We start from the raw sequence: 5,082 nt of genomic DNA, 5'->3' as shown, positions 1-5,082 counted from the left end.
ATGAGATCATAGCAAACCTCAAAGGCCGCTGCGCCCTCTGCTGGGTGCTGTTTGGGAACTGCAACTGAAAACAGTGCAAAACTGCGCCCTCTGCTGGATGCTGTGTGGGAACTGCAACTGAAAACAGTGCAAACCTGCGCCCTCTGCTGGATGTGTGTGGGAACTGCAACTGAAAACAGTGCAAAACTGCGCCCTCTGCTGGATGCTGTGTGGGAACTGCAACTGAAAACAGTGCAAACCTGCGCCCTCTGCTGGATGCTGTGTAGGAACTACAACTGAAAACATTACAAACCTGCGCCCTCTGCTGGATGCTGTGTGGGTACTGCAGCTGAAAACATTACAAACCTGCCCCCTCTGCTGGGTGCTGGGTGGGAACTGCAACTGAAAACAGTGCAAACCTGCGCCCTCTGCTGGATGCTGTGTGGGTACTGCAGCTGAAAACATTACAAACCTGCGCCCTCTGCTGGGTGCTGGGTAGGAACTGCAACTGAAAACAGTGCAAACCTGCGCCCTTTGCTGGATGCTGTGTAGGAACTGCAACTGAAAACATTACAAACCTGCGCCCTCTGCTGGATGCTGTGTGGGTACTGCAACTGAAAACATTACAAACCTGCACCCTCTGCTGGATGCTGTGTGGGAACTGCAACTGAAAACATTACAAACCTGCGCCCTCTGCTGGATGCTGTGTGGAAACTGCAGCTGAAAACATTGCAAACCTGCTCCCTCTGCTGGGTGCTGTGTGGGAACTGCAACTGAGATGTGGGAACTGCAGCTGAAGACATTGCAAGCATGCGCCCTCTGTGGGAACTGCAACTGAAAACATTACAAACCTGCGCCCTCTGCTGGCTGCTGGGTGGGAACTGCAACTGAAAACAGTGCAAACCTGCGCCCTCTGCTGGCTGCTGGGTGGGAACTGCAACTGAAAACAGTGCAAACCTGCGCCCTCTGCTGGATGCTGTGTGGGAACTGCAAATGAAAACAGTGCAAACCTGCGCCCTCTGCTGGATGCTGTGTGGGAAATTGCAACTAAAAACATTACAAACCTGCGCCCTCTGCTAGGTGCTGTGTGGGAACTGCAACTGAAAACAGTGCAAACCTGCGCCCTCTGCTGGATGCTGTGTGGGAACTGCAACTGAAAACAGTGCAAAACTGCGCCCTCTGCTGGATGCTGTGTGGGAACTGCAACTGAAAACAGTGCAAAACTGCGCCCTCTGCTGGATGCCGTATGGGAACAGCAACTGAAAACAGTGCAAAACTGCGCCCTCTGCTGGATGCTGTGTGGGAACTGCAACTGAAAACAATGCAAACCTGCGCCCTCTGCTGGATGGGGGAACTGCAGCTGAAGACATTGCAAGCATGCGCCCTCTGTGGGAACTGCAACTGAAAACATTACAAACCTGCACCCTCTGCTGGGTGCTGTGTGTGAACTGCAACTAAAAACATTACAAACCTGCGCCCTCTGCTGGATGCTGTGTGGGTACTGCAGCTGAAAACATTACAAACCTGCGCCCTCTGCTGGGTGCTGGGTGGGAACTGCAACTGAAAACAGTGAAAACCTGCGCCCTCTGCTGGATGTGGGAACTGCAGCTGAAGACATTACAAACCTGCGCCCTCTGCTGGATGCTGTGTGGGTACTGCAGCTGAAAACATTACAAACCTGCGCCCTCTGCTGGGTGCTAGGTGGGAACTGCAACTGAAAACAGTGCAAACCTGCGCCCTCTGCTGGATGCTGTGTGGGTACTGCAGCTGAAAACATTACAAACCTGCGCCCTCTGCTGGGTGCTAGGTGGGAACTGCAACTGAAAACAGTGCAAACCTGCGCCCTCTGCTGGATGCTGTGTAGGAACTACAACTGAAAACATTACAAACCTGCGCCCTCTGCTGGATGCTGTGTGGGTACTGCAACTGAAAACATTACAAACCTGCACCCTCTGCTGGATGCTGTGTGGGAACTGCAACTGAAAACATTACAAACCTGCGCCCTCTGCTGGATGCTGTGTGGAAACTGCAGCTGAAAACATTGCAAACCTGCTCCCTCTGCTGGGTGCTGTGTGGGAACTGCAACTGAGAAAAGTGAAAACCTGCGCCCTCTGCTGGATGTGGGAACTGCAGCTGAAGACATTGCAAGCATGCGCCCTCTGTGGGAACTGCAACTGAAAACATTACAAACCTGCGCCCTCTGCTGGCTGCTGGGTGGGAACTGCAACTGAAAACAGTGCAAACCTGCGCCCTCTGCTGGATGCTGTGTGGGAACTGCAAATGAAAACAGTGCAAACCTGCGCCCTCTGCTGGATGCTGTGTCGGAACTGCAACTGAAAACAGTGCAAAACTGCGCCCTCTGCTGGATGCCGTGTGGGAACTGCAACTGAAAACAGTGCAAAACTGCGCCCTCTGCTGGATGCTGGATGGGAACAGCAACTGAAAACAGTGCAAAACTGCGCCCTCTGCTGGATGCTGTGTGGGAACTGCAACTGAAAACAGTGCAAACCTGCGCCCTCTGCTGGATGGGGGAACTGCAGCTGAAGACATTGCAAGCATGCGCTCTCTGTGGGAACTGCAACTGAAAACATTACAAACCTGCACCCTCTGCTGGGTGCTGTGTGTGAACTGCAACTAAAAACATTACAAACCTGCGCCCTCTGCTGGATGCTGTGTGGGTACTGCAGCTGAAAACATTACAAACCTGCGCCCTCTGCTGGATGCTGTGTAGGAACTACAACTGAAAACATTACAAACCTGCGCCCTCTCCTGGATGCTGTGTGGGTACTGCAGCTGAAAACATTACAAACCTGCGCCCTCTGCTGGGTGCTGGGTGGGAACTGCAACTGAAAACAGGGCAAACCTGCGCCCTCTGCTGGATGCTGTGTGGGTACTGCAGCTGAAAACATTACAAACCTGCGCCCTCTGCTGGGTGCTGGGTGGGAACTGCAACTGAAAACAGTGCAAACCTGCGCCCTCTGCTGGATGCTGTGTAGGAACTACAACTGAAAACATTACAAACCTGCGCCCTCTGCTGGATGCTGTGTGGGTACTGCAACTGAAAACATTACAAACCTACACCCTCTGCTGGATGCTGTGTGGGTACTGCAACTGAAAACATTACAAACCTGCACCCTCTGCTGGATGCTGTGTGGGAACTGCAACTGAAAACATTACAAACCTGCACCCTCTGCTGGATGCTGTGTGGGAACTGCAACTGAAAACATTACAAACCTGCACCCTCTGCTGGATGCTGTGTGGGAACTGCAACTGAAAACATTACAAACCTGCACCCTCTGCTGGATGCTGTGTGGGTACTGCAACTGAAAACATTACAAACCTGCACCCTCTGCTGGATGCTGTGTGGGAACTGCAACTGAAAACATTACAAACCTGCGCCCTCTGCTGGATGCTGTGTGGAAACTGCAGCTGAAAACATTGCAAACCTGCTCCCTCTGCTGGGTGCTGTGTGGGAACTGCAACTGAGAAAAGTGAAAACCTGCGCCCTCTGCTGGATGTGGGAACTGCAGCTGAAGACATTGCAAGCATGCGCCCTCTGTGGGAACTGCAACTGAAAACATTACAAACCTGCGCCCTCTGCTGGCTGCTGGGTGGGAACTGCAACTGAAAACAGTGCAAACCTGCGCCCTCTGCTGGATGCTGTTTGGGAACTGTAACTGAAAACAGTGCAAAACTGCGCCCTTTGCTGGATGCTGAGTGGGAACTGCAACTGAAAACAATGCAAACCTGCACCCTCTGCTGGATGTGGGAACTGCAGCTGAAGACATTGCAAGCATGCGCCCTCTGTGGGAACTGCAACTGTAAATATTCCAACCCTGTGCCCTCTGCTGGAAACTGTGTGGAAACTGCAACTAAAAACATTGCAAACCTGCGCCCTCTGCTGGATACTGTGTGGTAACTGCAACTGAAAACATTGCAAACCTTCGCCCTCTGCTGGATACTGTGTGGGAACTGCAACTGTAAATACTGCAAACCCGCACCGTCTGCTGGAAGCTGAATTGGGAACTGCAACTCTTTGCGCCCTCTGCTGGATGCTGGCTGGCACTGTGGCTGGTTTTGACTTTGTGTCATCATTTCCAGCAGTGAAATCAAAGGTCAACTGGCAACTTCATGCCACATTTCTGTCTGACCGGATCCGGGATGGTTGGGAGGTATGCATATATACACACAGCACTGCTATACACACACCTAACAAACACAGTTCTGCTACATATACACCTCTCTCTCATATACACTATCATCTTTATTAAAAGATCACATTTCTGTACACTTACACCACAGTCTTCTCTTCCAGGTTCTGGCCTCTACCACTTGTGACATCATCAAAGGTCCTTCAGCTTCCAGTGATCAGCGTTTTCATCTCCTCTCACTCTACCTTAGGACCTTTCAGCATGGAGATGGCTGTGTTCCTCTTCAAGATTGTGCTTCCTCCTTCCTCCACTGATTATTGATCTAGCTGAGCGCTGTCTGAGCGCTCTGCCCGATCATTAAAGGGGTTATCCGAGAGTATAAAATTCCCCCATATGCCCGGGCCCCCCCACTAAAAATACTTGCCCCGCTGCCCACTCCCTGTGGCGCTCCTAGTCCCTGCAATGCTAGGGAGGCCCATCCGCACCTGCCATTGGCTGCTCCCACCACCGGATGTTTTCATCCGCGCACAGGGAATAGCAATAGCGCAGGGAGTGGGATAAGTATATTCGGGGGCGGGGGGGGGGGGGGGGCTATGGGGGGAATGGATAACTCCTTTAAGAAGGCTGTCAGGGAGGTCGGCCACTGCTGTTCAAATGTTTGAAATGTTACAAAATAAATCAGGAGGAGATGTTCATTGGGCCCACAGGACAGATTTTATGTTCCCTGTAGTGCTGCCAGAAATAACACCCCCTATTGTACCCCCAGTAATAATGACCCAGAACTAAAATCCCCTATAGTGCCCAAGTATTAAGATGTCCCCAGTGCCTCCAGTAATGTCTCCTATAGTGTCCCAGTATTAAAAGTCTCTGGTGACTCCAGTAATGCCCCTTACTATCCCACGCATTACAAATTCCCCCATAGTGCCCCCAGTAATGTCCCCTATAGTGCCCC

This window comes from Bufo bufo, chromosome 4 (assembly GCF_905171765.1).
Source record: "Bufo bufo chromosome 4, aBufBuf1.1, whole genome shotgun sequence".
NCBI lineage: Eukaryota > Metazoa > Chordata > Amphibia > Anura > Bufonidae > Bufo > Bufo bufo.
This window is presented reverse-complemented; position numbering follows the sequence as displayed.